The sequence below is a fragment of the Anas platyrhynchos genome, chromosome 1, assembly GCF_047663525.1.
Source record: "Anas platyrhynchos isolate ZD024472 breed Pekin duck chromosome 1, IASCAAS_PekinDuck_T2T, whole genome shotgun sequence".
In the NCBI taxonomy this organism is placed as follows: Eukaryota; Metazoa; Chordata; class Aves; order Anseriformes; family Anatidae; genus Anas; species Anas platyrhynchos.
The window spans coordinates 163,647,681-163,668,777 of NC_092587.1; the positions used below are offsets into that span (position 1 = coordinate 163,647,681).

Here is a 21,097-nt window from a genome sequence, read left to right on the forward strand (position 1 = left end):
CTCGACATCAGTCTTTACTGAACATGATAAGGTTCTTCTCAGCCCATTCTTCCAGCTTTTCAAGGTTCCTACAAATGGCAGATGTTCTCACCAGCCCTTCATCACAATTTTGTGATCCATGAACTTGTTGAGGGTACGTTCACTCCTATAGTCCAGACTGGTGATGAAAACACTAAACAGTTTTGAGCCCTATATTAACCCCCAAGGAATACTATATTTCTTATGCTACCACTTAGATTTTAACCACCGTCTGGTAGTGCTTTGAGCCCAATGGTCTAGCTAGTTTTTCACACAGGTACTCCATCTACCCCTCCAGTCTGTAATTTGGCTGCAAGGTTACCATGGGACACTATTTCAAGGGGCTTGGAAAACCAAGATGAATGACATGCTCTACTCTCCCTTTGTCTACACAGCTACTCTTTTATTACAGAAAACAACCAGGCCAGTCAGACATTATTTGTACTAGGAAAATCTACGTTGACTGCTTCCTGAACAATTTTTTGTTCTTTTGCATGGAAATAGCTTCCATGAAGACTGTCCCCATAATTGTCACAGTGACTGAGTTGAGGCTGACCCTCCTGTCATTACTGTCCTGTTTTTTACTCTTTTCCTGAAGGTGGACAGACTTCAGAAAGCCCCTCTGATTGCCAAACACTTTGAAGAACATTATAAATGGGCCTCACAGTAATATTGACAAAACCTGAGTTTCAACCTGTCCATCTCCAGGGAGTTGTTTGTGTTCAGTTTGCTCAGTCTTCCACCATGGCTAACCATACAGACTAACTAAGAATTAATTTCCAGAACAAAGGCAAATAAAACACTGAGTATCTCCACCATTGTCATGTTCCTCATACACCCCATTCAGTACTAGACCTCAATTTCCATGTTTTTCCTCTGTTGCTGAAGTATCAGTCGGACCTTTCTAGTTGTGCATCACATTCTCAGCTGCAGTTGAGATTTGACTTTCCTTGTATCATCCTCGTCTGCCTGGTCAGCTTAGCCAGGAGGTACCCTTTCACTTTGGCTGGTCTTCTGCTCAACTGGCTGCACATCAGGATGGAGTGCTCTTGTGCTTTGAGAAGGTTGTTCTTGAAGATCAACCAGCAATCCTTGGCCCCTTTAAGCTCCATGGCAGCCTCCCATGACTATCAGTTTCCAGAACAAACCAAGGTTCACTCTCTTGTAGTCCATGGTCATTATTTTGATAGCTGTTTTCCTCATGTTCTTCAGCTCTATTATCTCATGGTCACTACAACCAAGGCTACCATTGCTTTTCATATCCCCAGCAAGCTCCTTCCTATTCATGAGTAACTGATCTAGCAGAGCACCTCTCTCAGCCAGTGTATCCAGCAACTTGGTCACAAAATTAACTGTAGAACTTTCTTGACTTGTTTCTGACACATCTCTCCTCCTGACAACAGAGATCTAGAGAACCCTAAAGTCATAGGGTCACACTAATTTGTTCACCTCTACTTTGTCTAGTTCAATCAAATCTGAAATTGTCTTTAGCCATTTCAATGCAATAGAATCAGATACAGAGCATCAACTTTCCTCATATGAATTCTTTAGATTGTATGTTTACTTGTAATGTCAGTTTGGGAGGTATGTTTCAGCTCAATCAAAAATTGTGTTTGATGCAATAATTCCTGGAACTGAAAGTCTGCATTATATGGTGTTAATGGGAAATCAAATGAGGTGAATAGAATGATCCCTTGAAGCCTTAGAAATCAATTACTTAGAGGACATGGAGAAATTATTTATTTAAAATAAGAATCATATTAGCCTTCCAGCAGTATTCAAGCCAAAACTTAAGTGACATAGAAAAACATTATTTCTTCTCTTTAATATCAGAACTGCTTTATCCTTGCCAAAATCTAAAGAAAGGCCATCAATCTTTCAAGAAAAAATATTGTTCTTGTTTCACATATTTCTGGTGCAAATGAAAGCAATCAGTAGAAACCTCACAGAAAGATTCACAATTGTTCTCAAGCAACCCCCTGCACTGTTGAGTGCTTGTCCTAACCCTGTTATAGATTTAAAGAAAGCAGAAATTAAGCAAATATAGTTTTCCTACTAGCACTATCCAATATGACACATTCCCAATTAAGCTAGGTGGCTAGAGCAGTGTGGTCATACAGACCCCACTACAACGCACCCACTTACCTACCTGTAAGGCTGTTTTGCATCCAGAGGCATTTTATTGTTTCAGGATTTGGCATTTTGACTAATATCATTAAGCTATGGAATTTTGCAGATGCAGCTTTGATTAAAGCATAAAGGTTATCCCCATTTCCATTTCTTCTTCACTGTGTGCTTTCGTGCTTTCATAATGGCTATTTTTTTCTCTTTTCAGAAAAAAAATAAATAAATAAAAAGTTGTTAGACACTAGTTTATTCCCTTGCTAAATTTAATGGGCTTCAGCAATAGTCTGTTTGAAACTGAAACTTCAGCTCAACTGCAGCATCCTTCATCTAACAACATAATCAGAAATGTGCTGCTTTAATGTTCTGTTGATACTGGAAAAATTAGAATAATGACCTTTGTGCTAATTAGTTAACCCAGAGAAGCTACTGAGATGGAGAATGTGAAACTTTGCAGGGCACTGGGTTACATATTCTACCGATACCTTATGTTAATTTTGGGCTCAAATAAATATTGTTGCTGTACATGTTAGTAGCCTTCTAATTCCTTCATTTTAGTTGGGGCAAGCATATATTTCCTCTTAATCACTTTTGCTTTTTCTTTTTTTTCTTAAGTTCAGGTGAACTAGAGCATCAGAAATCGATCAATTGTACATGGTGCTGTGCGATTCTCTATGCTATTTTCTGCTGAGACTTATGTCCTCTTTCTGTCTAATCTGCTTTCTGAAGATACTCTTGTGACACATTCCCTTTTTATTTCTGATAATATAAAGAGTTAAGACGTTATCCATGTCATTACAATAAAAAACCTCCTCATAAACATGCAAATTGTATCTTTTCGATATGCAAATTGTGCCTTTTCAGGTACCTCCACAGTGTATCTGCCTGAACTATAACAATAAAATTGCAGCACACAGCACAGTAAATATGATTGTCAGATCCTATACTCGCAGACCCTATCCTTATAATGAAATGCCCAGAATCTAAATTTTGTTCTTGGACAAGTCACTGGTTCTTTAAGCCCCTTTAGAGGTGACCATTTCACTCAGAGACCATATTATTTTAAAGTTATTACTTGAAATGTTATTTGGCAGGGAAGTTAACAGAGAGATTGTCAGGTAAGACTGATGCTGTCAGCCTGAAAGCACAGTCATGCAGCTGGTACTGTGCAGAACTGCATGAGCTTCCACTGCAACTGGACCTGTCAATCTGTCACATTATTAAAGATCTTAGGGGCTGGTGACTGCAAATATACCAAAGGTTTCCTAGCAGGTAATGGTGCAAAGATAAAAACCTGTCTGATGTTTCCATCACTGAGCAGCCAAGGGCAACAAAGTTAGTTTTAAAGCTTACTTATCCTCACGTTTTCATCACTTTTTTTCAGATTATTTCTTGACAGAAGTTGCCCAAAAGTGCTCTTTGACCTCTTGTTGCCTCAGAAAATGCATATATTACATAATCAATAATCAGGTCCTTCATCTGCCTCTTTTGTTTAAGAAAAGGCTGGAAAAGAGAAGAACCTTGCCGCTTTATTAAGAAGTGGGAAAACATATTTTTTTCTTGGTTCTCAGAAGCAAGAATGCATCAGAGTTGCATTCTGTCTCATTTTTGAAAGAGGTTTTCTACCCATAGCCTTGGAGACGGTCCTTCACTGAAAATAAGCCCTAGAAACTTTGTAAATCACAGAGCTCTGTGGATGACTTGCAATAAATAGTGGGAAGATCAAAGGAGGATTAGAGGCTAGCTGTGAAGAATATGGGCAAGAATGACAAAAGGAAAGGCTCTGTGTTAACTCAGTTATGTTCCCACAATGAAAAAAAATAAAGAAAGAAAACCCTTAACTTTTATTTATTTATTTTTTGATTCATTGCTGAATAGAAGAGTTCCTTGTATACCTGTGTTGCTTTTGTCCTGTTGACCTACATACCAGACAGGAAGAGATTCCCACAGAGCATTTCATGCTAGTGGATAAGTTGGTTATATGTCCTAAACTTGGAGGATAGGCTGCAGGAATTGTAAACAGTCTGTTAAATATAGCAACATCTTAAGATTTAGAACAATACACACATAAAAACAAAGTAGTAAATGAGACCTTCTCCATGATTATTATTTCCTTCCTTGACTATTCCTCTTTTTGTCTTACAGAGCTTGGTCTGTTCTAGCTTCCTCTCAGGCACAATTTGCAAGGTGAAATAATGAGCAGCAACTTTGTTCTTCAGAATAATGAGCACTGACCAGCATTCTCCTTTCTTTTCTTGTCATCAGAATTAGATAAATGCCCACTTTAAGATCATCTTTGCCTTTTAATCTACACTTTTATAGCTGTGTTTTTCAGGAGTTGATTCACAGTAAAATGGGTTTGAACTTAGACCCGAGTACTATGAGATGTGCTGTCATGCATTGCTATTCAATTTAGATGACTAACACATTGTATTTTGTCCACTGCATTATCAGTGCATGGTGACAGTCCCCAGCTATGTGCAGACAGATTATGTGCTATGACCCTTTCTGCTCAAACCAGGGTACCAAGGTCTAATAAATCATGATTGTAGGCAGTCTAGGAACAGCGATTAGGGTAAGCACCAACTATTAATAATGTGTGTCCCCTTATCAGCTGTACTAGGGAAAATACTGGAGCACACTGAAGCTCCCACATGGCCCCCGTGACTAGGTTTCCTTTCTGAGGAAAAAGGGGGAAAAAGAAGAGAAAGAGGAAGAGAAAAAGGGCACAGATCTGTGATCAGGAAATACACCCACAGCTGGGAACAGGAATTTCTCACAGGCCAACTAATATAAACAAAATTCTTATGAGGCCTGATGTAAGCACATGTTATACCTGACTGAACACTCCTCCATGGGATTGTGTTGTACTTTCTGCATAACGAATATCAACTTTCACTCACAAATATGTTAACAAGGCAGCATTTGTAAGCATCCTTAGCAAAAAGGGAAGCTTAAGCACAGTGAATTTAAGTGACTCCTAGACACTGAACCCCTTGTTACCAAGATCAAATATAATAGACCAGTGGGATAACTGGGAATTGAAAGCAGTCGTGAAATGATGAGTTTGCAGAAATTAATCATCATTTTCTCTTTGACTTCAGCAACTGAGCAGTCAGGATTTCAGCTCAAACCTTTGACTGCCAGACTGCTGCTTTGAATCACAATGGAGCCCTTTTCATCTGGTGGTGGTGGAGACATCTCTAAAACATTTTTTTTTTCATGGCGATGGCAACTAAGAGAGGAAACTAGAAACTCAGAAAAAAAAAAAAAAAGAAAAAAAAGAAAAAAAAAAAACATGATCAAATGCCGTGTTTGAAATATATTGATGTATGCCAAGAAATCCCACTGAAGCTCATACAAGCTTTAATCCTTTTCACTACACATAGATCTTGCAACCCGTAAAATGCAATTGGTAGTAAATGTAAACTCTGTCTGATGTCAGTAAGACTATTTAGGGGGATAAGTACTGTCAAATGCAGTTAAGCCTGATTCTACCATAATAAGAACATAAAATTGGCCAAACTGACTAATACCAGAGATCCATTCAGCTCAACAGCCTGTCATGAAAAGTGGCTTGTAACTGATGCTTAGGAAAAAAGGCATGCATAGGGTAAAGGTTCCCCTGATACTTCCCATACAGCTCTGACAGTGTACTTTCTACATCAGAGATTGCATCCAAATGATTGTCTTTAACAGATGCTGAAGGATGTGAACCCATTTTGGCCTCCACAATATCCTGTGACAACGAATTACACAGTTTAATTATTTATAATGTGAAAATAAACCCTCTGGAGAGAAAGCAATCGTTTAAGTGAACTGTGAGGCAACTTGCTCAGTCAGACATTCTGTGGATCGAGTTGCAATGCCAGGGCCATAGCAAATACCCCAGACAGTGCTACCCAGAGCAAAAGATACACATTAGCAACGATCTATTTCCACTTGCTATTCTGAGCTCACTGAAGTGTGATGGGTATCACCTCTTGCATATACCAATAGGACCTGCTCCACAGGGAGGAGTACAGAGAGGCATGTCACGGAAAGATTTCAGCCCACAACTGTGATTATGCCACTAAAATGTACAGCAATTCAAGCACGCTGCTCAGCAAATTGTTCCACCAGGCATCTCAAGAAAATTATGTGAGGATCTCTTCAGTTTGGCAAACAGGGATATCACCATGAAAACTGACCTGGAAGAGTAACAGAAAATGCTGCCCACTTTCTTTATTACAGGTTTGAGTGAAATTATTATAGCTTAAAGTAGATGCATTTTCTCATAGATGGTCCAGAAAATAAAAAGTGATAGAATATTTGGGCTTCTTTTTATCCTGGCAGCCATATAAGAGCTTTATAAAAGAGCAAAAGTTATTTTCATCTTATTGCCCCTCACAGAATAGGAGGAGCAATCTTAGGAGATAGTAGTCTTAGGAAGCTATCAAATGGAGAAAAAATAAAAAAATAAAACCCACTTAAAAACACCCCATGTCAGATGGTAAATGTTTCTTTAACTCACTTTTCAGTTCTTGCTAAATGACTCAGATTCAGAATCCTACAGATGTTTTCCCTGTGACATCAATGTAAGGTGCCTAACAACTCTATATACTCTTGCTGGAAAAAAAAAATCACACAAAAACAAAACTGCAACTTTGGAAAGAGCAGGGAAGCAAATTTGTGACTATTAGCTGAATTAGAATGACACTAGGAACTTATAAAGAATCATTTTGATCTTTGCACGGTACTGGGAGTTGATGCTAATTTGTCAGGCAACAAGAATTTAATTTAGTCAGTCAAGTTGATTGGGATGACAAATTGTGCAGGTTGACTCTGTACATATTAATCCCTTGTGTTTGTCATCCGTCCTTTAAAAGTTTTCTTTGTGAACTTTGATGGAACTCCATTCTTTGACACAGGCCAGAAATAACATCTCTTTTCCCAATGACAGATACATCTGAAGTCTGGACCTGTCAGTAAAGAAAATAACAGTTTTTGGGCTAAGAATTAGTGTGCTTCAAACCATCTCCCCAAATTGTTCCACTGCCATGTGCCATTCAGTGAATATCTACAAGCATTTGTTTTAAACTAAAGAAAACATTACTATGAAGAAATCCATTGTTCTCTTGCTTCCTCTTCAGCTGCAGTTTCCAGAATACTGAGCTTGAAAACTAATAAAAAAAAAAAGAAAACAAGAAAAAAAAATCAGAGATGCAAACTATGCTGTAATTTGAAGAAGCAATGAAGACAAAAAAAAAAAAAAAAAAAAAAAAAAATGAAGTAACTCCCTTTTTCTTGCAAGGCATTTTGAAACCTGAAGGATCTAACTCTCACCCAGGAGCACATACATTAGTATACAGAAGCTGCTGCAGACAGAATGTATATATTGGCAGATGTCATGTCAGAAACCGAAAAGAAAGGCATGGGAATCAGGGACTGCAAAGAATAAATTGTTTAAGAAGCTCTTATAAAGAGGTGCTACAGAATGGATATTTGTTGGGATGTGTTTCTGAGCTGGCTGTATAAAATCCTAGGGTTCCTGGCTGACATTGCTTGAGATGGCTGGTCTAATCTATCAGCTTGCTACTGACAAGTTGGCTGCCCCCATAAAAAGGGGGTTGAGGGAGTCAGAGCAGGGCTCAACTTTCTCTCCTGCTGCTGCCTTGCCTGTCAGACTGATTGTCAAGCACAGATCATCCATTTTACTCTTGGGGCTATGTTGTGTAGCATGGCAGAACCTGAAGCAAAGCTTTGCAGTTGCAACCCCAATAATTTAGGCAAAGGGGAGAAAGGAAAAGGGAAACAAGAGGGGCGAGGCAAGCAGAAGATAGCACTGACAATGAAGCTCTGCTTGCAATGTAGTTTAAATTCTGTACTTTGGTACCGGGTATTGCTTTGCTTCTTAATGGCTTGCTTTGCCGCCTGCAGGTCTGACTGCTCTGCTCTGAAGTCTCCACTTGTATGTATATCTGAGACAGTTCAGAATTTGTTTAATCATTTGTAGCTCCCTAGTTGTTTGTAAGAAGGCCACAGCAATGTCAAAATGATTGAAATACACAGAGCAAACAATCTACCCAAACCAATTAAATGTGACCATACGACCCCCAACTAGCAAGCACAGAGATTTACATTTTAAATTCATACTTACTTCTGTAACAACAATAAATATCAACTCTTACCAACTGCAGCCCCAAACATTCATCAGGGACAAAATAATCCATGGAGATGAAGAGCTTCTCTCACATTCTGAAGAAGTTTAACACACAAACACAGCAATCTTCCAAATGCTTGTGGCAAAGCTGTACAATTTACGCAACCCCTGGAAAAGTACTGGATTCCAGAAGCCACAGCAATGTCTCATGTACTTGAATGTATCTTAGCAATTGGGTATCTTTACACATAATGTGTGTCTCTCTGTGATGGCAAGGTTCTTTTGCAAATCAACAAAACTTCTTGTGCAAGTTCTGGAGCCAGCTATCTGTATCCTTAAAAATTCTTCCCTCACATTACCTCACCTTTTTTTCTGTTGTGGTTTAACCCGGCCGGCAGCTAAACACCACGCAGCCGTTCGCTCACCCTCCCCCCTCCCTCTCCGGGACGGGGGAGAGAAATGGAAAGTGAAGCCCGTGAGTTGAGATAAAGACAGTTTAATAAGACAGGAAAATAATAATAACAAAATAATAATAAAAATAATAACAATAATAATACAATGATGATAATAGGAAAGTAATAATAGTATGTACAAACAAGTGATGCACAATGCAATTGCTCACCACTCGCTGACCGATGCCCAGCCTAACCCCGAGCAGTCCGGCCCCCTTCCCCCCCAGCTAGCTACCCCTATATATTGTTTAGCATGACGTCAGATGGTATGGAATACCCCTTTGGCTAGTTTGGGTCACCTGTCCTGGGTCTGTCCCCTCCCAGCTCTTACTGCACCCCCAGCCTGCCCGTTGGCAGGACAGAGCAAAAGGCTGAGATGTCCTTGGCTTAGTATAAGCACTGCTCTGCAACAATTAAAGCATCGGGGTGTTATCAGCACTCTTCTCATCCTAAGCCAAAACACAGCATTCCACCAGCTACTAGGAAGAAAATTAATTCTGTTCTAACTGAAACCAGGACATCTATCCACCCCTTATTCCATACCATTTATGTCATGCTCAGGTTACACTCTTTTCCATACATTCTAATTAGTCACCTATAGTAATCATGGTAGTGATAACATACAGTATAATATACTAATTAACATGGTACAATTCAGTTCATGGGCTATTCTCACCCAGTATTAAATCTCCTTGAGGTACACACCGGACCTCTCCGTTCTTTTGCATCACCCACCAAGTGTATCCAGGTCCCTGAGCGAAAACAATTCCACGAATAGGTTTGCCTTTTCCTGAGGCAGGAGTAGCCCAGACTGTTTTACCTAGCATATTTTTTACATGCACTACAGGAACTTTATCCCCATCTACAGTACGTAACAGGTTTGATTGGGCAGGTCCAGCTCGGTTGGTAGATCCCCTAGTATTGACTAACCAGGTGGCCTTTGCCAAATGCGTATCCCAGTTTTTGAACGTCCCAGCGCCCATTGCTTTCAATGTAGTCTTTAACAGGCCATTGTATCGTTCAACTTTCCCGGAGGCTGGTGCATGATAGGGGATGTGATACACCCATTCAATACCATGTTCTTTGGCCCAAGTGTCTATAAGGTTGTTTCGGAAGTGAGTCCCATTGTCTGACTCTATTCTTTCTGGGGTGCCATGTCGCCATAGGACTTGCTTTTCAAGGCCCAGGATGGTATTCCGGGCGGTGGCATGAGGCACCGGGTATGTTTCCAGCCATCCGGTGGTTGCTTCCACCATTGTAAGTACGTGGCGCTTGCCATTACGAGTTTGAGGGAGTGTGATGTAATCAATCTGCCAGGCCTCTCCATATTTATATTTCAGCCACCGTCCTCCATACCAAAGAGGCTTTGACCGTTTGGCTTGCTTGATTGCAGCACATGTTTCACAGTCATGAATAACCTGTGCTATAGCGTCCATGGTCAAGTCCACCCCTCGATCACGAGCCCATCTGTATGTTGCATCTCTACCTTGATGGCCTGAGGTGTCATGGGCCCATCGGGCTATAAATAATTCACCTTTATGCTGCCAATCCAGGTCCACCTGAGCTACTTCAATCTTAGCAGCCTGATCTACCTGCTGGTTGTTTTGATGTTCTTCAGTAGCCCGATTCTTGGGCACATGAGCATCTACGTGGCGTACTTTCACAGCCAGGTTCTCTACCCGAGCAGCAATATCTTGCCACAATGCAGCAGCCCAGATGGGTTTGCCCCTACGCTGCCAGTTGTTTTGCTTCCATTGCTGTAACCATCCCCACAGGGCATTTGCTACCATCCATGAATCGGTGTAGAGATAGAGAACTGGCCATTTTTCTCGTTCAGCAATGTCTAAAGCCAGCTGAATGGCTTTCACTTCTGCAAACTGACTTGATTCACCTTCTCCCTCAGCAGCTTCTGCAACTCGTCGCGTAGGACTCCATACAGCAGCCTTCCATCTTCGATGCTTCCCCACAATACGACAGGACCCATCAGTGAACAGGGCATATTTCTTTTCATTCTCTGGTAACTGGTTGTACAACGGGGCTTCTTCAGCACGACCCACCTCCTCCTCTGATGATATCCCAAAGTATTTGCCTTCTGGCCAGTCCATGATCACTTCCAATATTCCTGGGCGACTGGGGTTTCCTATTCGAGCCCGCTGAGTAATCAATGCAACCCACTTGCTCCATGTAGCATCAGTTGCATGATGCGTAGAGGGGACCCTTCCCTTGAACATCCAGCCTAGTACTGGCAATCGGGGTGCTAGGAGGAGTTGCGCTTCAGTACCGACCACCTCCGAAGCAGATCGAACTCCTTCATATGCTGCCAATATCTCCTTTTCAGTTGGAGTATAGCGGGCCTCAGATCCTCTGTATCCCCGACTCCAAAACCCCAGGGGCCGACCTCGAGTTTCCCCAGGTTCTTTCTGCCAGAGGCTCCAGGTGGGGCCGTTCTCCCCGGCTGCAGTGTAGAGCACATTCTTTACATCTGGTCCTGTTCGAACTGGCCCAAGGGCTACTGCATGGACTATTTCCTGCTTGATTTGTTCAAAGGCTTGTCGTTGTTCAGGGCCCCATTCAAACTCATTCTTCTTACGGGTTACTTGGTAGAGCGGGTTTACAATCAGACTGTAATTTGGGATGTGCATTCTCCAAAACCCCACAACACCTAGGAAAGTCTGTGTTTCTTTTTTGTTAGTTGGTGGAGACATAGCTGTTATTTTGTTGATCACATCCATTGGGATTTGACGACGTCCATCTTGCCATTTTATTCCTAAAAACTGGATCTCTCGTGCAGGTCCTTTGACTTTATTCTGTTTTATGGCAAAACCGGCTTTCAGAAGGATTTGGACTATTTTCTTCCCTTTCTCGAAAACTTCCTCTGCTGTGTCACCCCACACAATAATGTCATCGATGTACTGCAGGTGTTCAGGAGCTTCCCCCTGCTCTAGCGCAGATTGGATCAGTCCATGGCAAATGGTAGGGCTGTGTTTCCACCCCTGGGGCAGCCGATTCCAAGTATATTGAACTCCCCTCCAAGTGAAGGCAAATTGTGGCCTGCACTCTGCTGCTAGAGGGATGGAGAAAAATGCATTAGCGATATCAATTGTGGCGTACCACTTGGCTGCCTTTGACTCAAGTTCATACTGAAGTTCCAGCATGTCCGGCACTGCAGCACTCAGTGGTGGCGTGACTTCGTTCAGGCCACGATAGTCCACTGTTAGTCTCCACTCGCCATTAGACTTTCGCACTGGCCATATGGGGCTATTGAAAGGTGAATGGGTCTTGCTGATCACTCCTTGGCTCTCCAATTGACGAATTAGCTTATGGATGGGAATCAGGGAGTCTCGGTTAGTGCGATATTGCCGCCGGTGCACAGTTGTGGTAGCGATTGGCACTTGCTGTTCTTCGACCCTCAGCAACCCCACAACAGAGGGGTCCTCTGAGAGACCAGGCAAGGTAGATAATTGTTTAATGCCCTCTGTTTCTAAGGCAGCTATACCAAAAGCCCACCGGAACCCTTTTGGGTCCTTGCAATATCCTCTTCTAAGATAGTCTATGCCAAGGATACATGGAGCATCCGGACCAGTCACAATGCGGTGCTTCTCCCACTCATTCCCAGTCAGACTCACTTCAGCCTCCAATACAGTCAACTGCTGAGATCCCCCTGTCACTCCACAAATATAGATGGGCTCTGGTCCTTTATAGCTCGATGGCATTATAGTACATTGTGCACCAGTGTCTACTAAAGCCTTATACTTCTGTGCGTGTGACGTGCCAGGCCATCGAATCCACACAGTCCAATAAACTCGATTGTCCCTTTCCTCCCCCTGGCTGGAGGCAGGGCCCCCCTAATCCTGGTCAGAATCTTCTTCGTTTCTGTGTTTGAAGGACTGTCTGCTGGAAGTTGGAGCAGCAAACTTTTCAGAGAATCCCTTTTTCCTGATTGTTTTCTTTTGCAACTCACGTACCCGTGCCTCTAGGGTCGCAGTAGATTTTCCATCCCATTTTCTCATGTCCTCTCCATGGTCTCGTAAGTAAAACCACAGGGTGGCACGGGGTGAGTACCCACCATATCGTCTTCCTTGTGTGGGTGAACGCCTACCCCTGACAGCTGAGACACTGCTTTGTACAGGTACAGAGGAGAATAATCTCTCTTCAAGTTGGTGAACCTTTTCAGAAAGTTTCTCCCAAGTGTTCTCTTTTGGTCGTTGGACACTGGTTGGTTCAGGTTGGGGGGAAGATAGATTCTCTTTAAGTTGGTGGACCTCTTCAGACAGTTTCTCCACAGCTGAGACGCAGGCCTGTAAGGAAGAGGAGAGACTTTCTTCGTACTGCCGGAGTTGTTTAGCCGCTTCATCCACTGTGGGTTCCTCATCCTCTTTCCAGGCCATTACTGCCAATGAGCTGGCATATGATGATGGTGCACTCCGTACAAACTTCCGCCACATGGGTCGTGTACACTTGACTCCATCTGGATCTTTGGATGTTTGTGTCTGGTCTGGATCCTCATAAATCACTTCCCGTACGGCTAATTCCCTCAGGTACTGGATTCCCTTCTCCATAGTGGTCCACTTGCCTGGTACACATAAAATATCTTCCTTGAAGGGATACCTTTCCCTCACAGCTGAGAGGAGACGCCTCCAGAGGCTGGTGGGTCGTGCTCCATCTGCAATTGCTTTGTCAATGCCGGCGTCTCGAGCAAGGGATCCCAACCGTCTGGCTTCCCTGCCATCTAATTCCACACAATTGGCTCCAGAGTCCCAGCACCGGAGCAGCCAGGTGACAAGCTGCTCACCTATACAGCGACCAAAATCTTTTCGCACATCTCGTAGCTCGCGCTCGTTTAGGCTTCGCGTAGTTACTGTTGCTCTTTCGGCATCCTCATCTTCCTCCTCCTGAATCCTTGATGGCCCAGCGTCGTCATCATCTTCGTCATCTCTATACTTAGTTTTGGCAGAAGCCTTACCTGGATTGGCAGAAGACTCTCTGCGTTCTAAACGACTTGAATTTCTGTACCATATTTTCACCTTCTCTACAGGGGCAGCTTGCACTGCTACTGCTCGTTTCTCTGACTTTGTTACAGGGTCTGCCACAGGGATTGGAATACCCTCTGCAGGGTCAACTTGCACTGCTACAGCTCGTTTCTCTGACACGGCCACAGGAGCTGGAGCGGCTGCAGGAGCTGGAGCAGTTGCAGGAACCGGAGCTGTAGCGGCTACAGGAGCTGGAGCTGGAGCTGGAGCAGTTGCAGGAGCTGGGACTGGAGCAGCAGTAGGAGCTGGAGCTGGAGCGGCTGCAGGAGCTGGAGCTGGAGCTGGAGCAGTTGCAGGAGCTGGGACTGGAGCAGCAGTAGGAGCTGGAGCTGGAGCGGCTACAGGAGCTGGAGCTGGAGCTGGAGCAGTTGCAGGAACTGGGACTGGAGTAGCGGCCGGAGCTGAAACTGGAGCGACTGCAGGAACTGGGACTGGAGCGGCTGCAGGAGCTGGAGCTGGAGCGGCTGCAGGAACTGGAGCTGGAGCGGCTGCAGGAGCTGGAGCTGGAGCGGCTGCAGGAGCTGGAACTGGAGCGGCTGCAGGAGCTGGAACTGGAGCGGCTGCAGGAGCTGGGACTGGAGCGGCTGCAGGAGCTGGAACTGGAGCGGCTGCAGGAGCTGGGACTGGAGCGGCTGCAGGAGCTGGGACTGGAGCGGCTGCAGGAGCTGGGACTGGAGCGGCTGCAGGAGCTGGAACTGGAGCGGCTGCAGGAGCTGGAGCTGGGGCGGCTGCAGGAACCGGATCTGGAGCGGCTGCAGGAGCTGGGACTGGAGCGGCTGCAGGAGCTGGAACTGGAGCGGCTGCAGGAGCTGGAGCTGGGGCGGCTGCAGGAGCTGGAGCTGGGGCGGCTGCAGGAACCGGATCTGGAGCGGCTGCAGGAACCGGATCTGGAGCGGCTGCCGAGTCCACCGTAGGGGTCACAGTGGCCGTTGGATCTGTCACAGGGCTTGGAGTGGCCGCAGGGTCTGTCACTAAGTTGATAGCAGTATCAATGGCAGCTCGATAGGCATGAGCCAGGCCCCAGCACGTTATAATGATTTGTGTTACTTTGGAACTGCCAGAATCATGACACCTTTTTTTCAAGCATTCTGCCAGTTTTTGAGGATTTTGCCATTGTTCAGGGGTGAATTTCCAACACACTGGGGGTGCCAACTGCTCTAGATGCCTGCCCATATCCGCCCATACTCCCTGCCACCCACAACTATCCTGCCCCCGGGCAGATCTCCAGAAGAGCTTCCCAAGTAGTTGTTTAACTTTAAGCAGAACCTGAAGTGCATTCATGAGGCAGAACAACAAGACTATGGTACTCTGAGTATTCCAGAAATATTCAATATCTTGGAGAGCTATTGTGACAAGCTCAGGGGATAAGAGGGTGGTGAAGGAGGAAGGCAGAGTGACCCAGGAGGATACAGGGGTGGTGAAGGAGAAAGGGAGAGTAAGCAAGTAAGGAAAAATATCCTCCCCTTTCCCCTCCACAGATTGACTCCTTAATGGAAAAAAACAATAGGTATAATTGCTAATAGTTTCCAAGATACAGTTTCCAAAGTACAGAGTCGACGATGTTACTGAATACAAATAACAAGTTAGAGTCATGACCACATATTTCATCGTCTCATAAGCCATTGCTACAACACACAGCACCATAATGATCTGAAACCAGGGCCCGGAGAGGATAAACAACACGACAGAGAGTAAATACGGAAAATAATGTACTATAATACTCAATTTGGAAAACAGGCGCAGCAAAGTTGAGATTAAAGCAATCAGCATTATGACAAGTGACTATTAAGCAGGTCTAATCCTTACACCAATTTTAGTTTAACACACTCTGGTCAGATCTGCCGTTATCTCAACCTTTCGGGCCCCACGTTGGGCGCCAAAAAGGCTGTTGTGGTTTAACCCGGCCGGCAGCTAAACACCACGCAGCCGTTCGCTCACCCTCCCCCCTCCCTCTCCGGGACGGGGGAGAGAAATGGAAAGTGAAGCCCGTGAGTTGAGATAAAGACAGTTTAATAAGACAGGAAAATAATAATAACAAAATAATAATAAAAATAATAACAATAATAATACAATGATGATAATAGGAAAGTAATAATAGTATGTACAAACAAGTGATGCACAATGCAATTGCTCACCACTCGCTGACCGATGCCCAGCCTAACCCCGAGCAGTCCGGCCCCCTTCCCCCCCAGCTAGCTACCCCTATATATTGTTTAGCATGACGTCAGATGGTATGGAATACCCCTTTGGCTAGTTTGGGTCACCTGTCCTGGGTCTGTCCCCTCCCAGCTCTTACTGCACCCCCAGCCTGCCCGTTGGCAGGACAGAGCAAAAGGCTGAGATGTCCTTGGCTTAGTATAAGCACTGCTCTGCAACAATTAAAGCATCGGGGTGTTATCAGCACTCTTCTCATCCTAAGCCAAAACACAGCATTCCACCAGCTACTAGGAAGAAAATTAATTCTGTTCTAACTGAAACCAGGACATTTTCTTTCATCCAGAAAAGGTGAGGTGCACACACAGCAGGAAATATAAGATCGAAAGGTTTACTCAGAGCTGTATGGATATTCCTTCAAGTCCTCTCTCTCATTCAGGGCCACTCCACAGTTCTGCAAATTCTGCACATTATTCTGATAAAATATTCCTAACGATTCCTATGTCGCAATCACAAGGAGTTCCCCAAAAGACACTAGTTTCTTTTTGTTTTACATCAACAGTAGAAGTTTAAATAAATTTATCAGCCTAACTCCCCTGGGCATCATAAGAAAAGAAGAGATGTTCTGAGTGCATTCCATGACAACTCTTGGAGTGTCTGAGCTCTGCATGGCACTATAAAACCAGGAGAAATCCCTATTTATATAACAAATATACCTAGAATAGACTGAATATACCTTATATAACATATACCCAACTCCATCAGCCAGTATAGGAAAAAAATACTAATACACAGATAACTGGACCTTAGTGCATGAGTAGGAGTAGTCTGCATTCTTGATTTCCCATGTCCCTAACCAAGGATATGTATCAAAGTAACCATAATAAGTAGCTGCAATACATTTTTATCGTCTCCTCAATACCACTAACAACATGTTTTCAGACTCTCTTTTTTAAAGAGACAACATAAGAATTTAATTCCTTTGCCATTTTTTAAAAATTATTTTATGACATTTTGTTTGTGAAAAAGAAAACTAATTGCTAGTATTCTTCTTGGGTTATGTGTTGTAAGTTCCTGGGTTTGCTTATTTTACATTATCAGGATCTGTATTTCTGGGAAGACTTCAGTGAGATTCACCAGCAGGTAACAACAGTATCTCTATTTCAACCCCAAAGCAGAGGAGTTGGTAATTCTGAAAAACGATGCTTTTAAGATGCCTTGCTTTTTTCCATTAATATATATATATATTATATATATTATATTTTCTTCTTGTTTTCATCCTGTCAAAGCCATTGCCATTTAAAAAGGCACAGTGGGCTTAATCAGATTAGAAAAAATCTATCATCCATCCTGCTGTACTGTCTAGGAAAATGGCACTTGCAATAACATTTAAAATGATGGTTTAGGCTTTTTCTCCAAGGGAAACAAAGCTAGCTCTTGTCTGGCTAAATAAGACAATGTGTTCCTTTTTTTTTTTTTTTTTTTTTTTTCTTTTTTTCTTTTTTTCTTTTTTTTTTTTTCCTGAAAAATAGATGCAAAAAACTTTGTCATGCTGTAAAAATTTCTAGAAAGCTGCTCTGATTGCCTTAATGTGTCACACAGCAGGCAATGAGGAGAAATATCAAATTCATACGGCCCATAACAAGTGTGCCCAGACACACTGGCTGAACTATTAAATCCCTGTGAGTAGCTGGGGGTAGTGGTGGATCACTGCACAGCTGTACCCAGTCACGGTCTGCAATAAGGAGCCATGCTGGGTGACATGTTAAAACAGCCTCTGACTGCTTCAACATCTAATGAAACGTTTGGGACAAATGACATCAGTTTCCACGAGCTAAGAGCTCAGCTTCTGTGATCATTACATTTGGGCAGGGAATAAGACATTCTAAAACCTGCAGGATTTAATCAAGCTGGGCTTGCAGATATCTCTCAAGTATAGCTCTAAAACTTAGAGCAGGCTTCCCATTTTGCATTGCAGAGCCCTCCTTCTGCACCAAATCCTTCTTCCCTTCGATTTCTGCATATAGCCAGGCATATTTTCTTTCATACCGAGAATGGTGTGCACCTCTGGCTCATGCACATTTGGCTCTTTTCTGCATTGTCATACGAGGTAGTGCATGTCCTTGATGGCATGCTGACTGCAGCTGTAATGACAAAAGGAAGACCCTGATGGCAGGCATCATTCTTGCAAGGGGCAGGAAGTTTATGTTGGGGCGTAGAAGTAAAAAATAAAACTAAAGAATAGCCAACAGCAAAACACAAGTAGGCCTGCTCCTGTGGAGGCTCTCCATGGGCCACAGCCTCCTCCAGGCCACATCCACCTGCTCCACTGGGGGCTCCTCCACAGGTTGCAGCATGGAGATCTGCTCCACGTGGGACCCATGGGCTGCAGGGGGACAGCCTCTCTCCACAGGCCACAGGGGAACTTCTGCGTGCCTGGAGCACCTCCTGCCCTCCTTCTGCACTGGCCTTAGGGGCTGAAGGGCTGGTTCTTGCTCCTCTCTCCCAGCTGCTGTTGCACAGCAGGTTTGTTTGTTTGCTTGTTTGTTTGTTTTTCCCTGTCATAAATCTGCTCTCCCAGAGGACCAACCAACGTTGCTCCCTGACTAAGCTCTGGCCAGCAGCAGGTCCCTTTAGAGCTGGCTCTGATCTAACATAGGGCAGCTGCTGGGCTCTGCTCACAGAGGCCACCCCTGCAACCTGCCTGCTACAAAAACCTTGGCACATAAACGCTATTATGCTTCACTTCAGATTGTCAGGCTCTGAACATCACGTCCAGTAACATCATTTTCAATATTTCACAAATGGGGTAGAGCATTTCTACAAATGATCAACTGCTTTGTGAACCTGAACAAAATGAGCTGAGAGCCAAATTTCTTTGGAATAGCCAGTCCTAAAAGCACTTTACAAGCACTTTTCTTCCTACTTTTTAAAATCTACTAATTCTACCTGAAGTTTTTAGCATCCAATTCTCCAGTGCTAACAGGAAATCTATGAAAGTCAATCTGCGAGGAGGGATTGTGGCCTTTTATGGTAATGCTTTCAATTCCTTCCTGCAGCTCCAGATTTATTTATTTATTTATTTTATCTCTTTTGTGTCATAAAGCAAATTATTTCCTCCCCCATAAACAAACAAACAAACAAAATAGATAAAAAAAAAATCAGAAGTACCGCAGCATGGTATTCTCTTCTTTGTAGTGCTGGCCTGAAGTCTTGGGGAGGTTGTTTGAGGGAGATCAAAGCATTTGGGAAGTACAAGCAGTATTCAAAGGGAAAACTAGACAGGTGAGTCAGCTGCCTTTGGAAAAGGATATGCCAACCTGGGCAGCACCAACCTGGGCCCTGTTTCTACAAGAAGAAATAAAAACATATCAGCAAAGTGGAAATAATGATTCTCCCAGGAAACCACCCTGACAAGCCACTAAACAGAGACATCCATTTAAACATCTATTTGTTACTGGCTATAAGGTCTGTCCCTAATGTAGGATACCAAAGCTGATACCTCCTGATTCTTAGTATGTTTTCACTCGGGTAAAATATGTTTTTCTCTAAGGACAAATAAATATCCCTGAGTTTCCCCTCAGGTGCAAATACACTATCTCACACTAACACAACATCTGTTTCATTCTTTATATTGCTGTAAAGTAGTTGAAGAGTTATTTAAAAACATATCTACAGTATTTGACAGTAATTGTTTCTAAGGCTTTTACAGAGGTCACCAAAAATTCAGTTTTTAAGGACAGCAGGCTAGCTCAGTTTGAAGATACTATCAAAAGGTACTGAGGTACTATTGCTTGGGATATGGGAGGTGCTTAATCTGTATGTTCTGCTGGAGCAAATTTTAAATGTACAGTATCAAGAATCTTTACAACTGAAATGGTAATTAAAGCCCTTCTGTCTTCCACAGGAACATGATGATGACAAAAATAGAGGCTATAATACCTTGGATACTATCACACTTCATATAAATTTAATGTTACATGACATAATGGGCATTTGGAACTGGTCCCTGTTCACTGAACCAAGTGAATGCTTGATTTTAATTTGGCCACCAAAAAGATATAGTTTTGCCAAAGGCAGAACATTGTACAGACCTCTTCATACAGCACTATAACAGCATCCCATCCTAATATTTTTCTTTAAAAAATAAAAAAATAATAAAAAAAGGATCCAAAAGGTCATTCTCTGAGCAGCTTAACTATAACTAGTTGAAGACCTAAAGACTACAAAGATGTGTTAGTACAAGTGCATTACGTAACATTATATAAGATTGAAACTACCATTCATTAATACAGGGGATGTATTTTTAGGCAGCATGATTATGATTCACTGCATAACTATGACAACACACTTCAAATGTCTGAAAATAAACCAATATTCCTGTAAACGACTTCAAAGCATAGAGGGCAGAATTCAGGCTTTTCAGAGTAGACATCACAACTCAGCAGGCCGTGGGCTGGCTTGCTGAGTGCAGTACAACTGTCCCTGCTTTCAAATACCCCTGTGGTAGTCTGTATCTACTCTCTGTTCCCACCTGCTGTGGTCCAGACAGCCTGGTTTCAAAAGCAGTACTAAACATTCCTAGCCTATTTGTGATCTGTAGATAAAAAACAGACAGAAATGCAATTTACAGCATTCATTTTTCTTCTAAAATATAATAATTTCTGCTTATTAGGATGGAACATATCTTAATCTATTTTCATGAAAACAAAATAATATAATATTGTCTAGTTTTGCTGACTCTGGCTGACAAGCCAAGGGACTAAACCAAGTTCTGTTGTCTCAATAAATACATGAAACCACAGAGGAGAAAGATTAAGAAAATCTGTTTTTCATCAGTGAAAAAAAGTGCTTATTCCACCAGAATTTCATATCTCCCACCTTCATTTAAGGAAATGGGTCCTATTGTTTGTTATGCTGAGTGTCTGGGCACAGAAGCTCCTGGGCTTCATGTTCCTGCATACAGACTGCCTGTCTCACCAGAAATGTTACAGAAGTGTGAGAATAGCTACGTGGACAGGAAATGTTATTGAGTACTGCAAACTCCCTGTGCATTCCAACAGGAGTATGAAGCCAAGTAGCTCTGGGCTAGGATTCTTGACTAAGCCATCACTCTATGGAGGAGGACATCCATTTCCATGCCTTTGAAAATGGGATGTCTTGTTCCTTTTTGTTTT

General features: G+C 43.0%; 1 long non-coding RNA gene across 1 annotated transcript; it reads right to left on the reverse strand.

Moving 5' to 3' along the window:
- Positions 1 to 255: 255 nt before the first annotated feature.
- LOC119717694 (uncharacterized) lies at positions 256 to 8,577 on the reverse strand. Its single transcript, XR_005267760.2, has 3 exons — positions 8,313 to 8,577; positions 7,238 to 7,304; positions 256 to 7,103 (listed from the first exon to the last, which is right to left on the reverse strand). It is a non-coding gene; the product is annotated as an uncharacterized lncRNA (long non-coding RNA).
- Between the last annotated feature and the right edge of the window lie 12,520 nt (positions 8,578 to 21,097).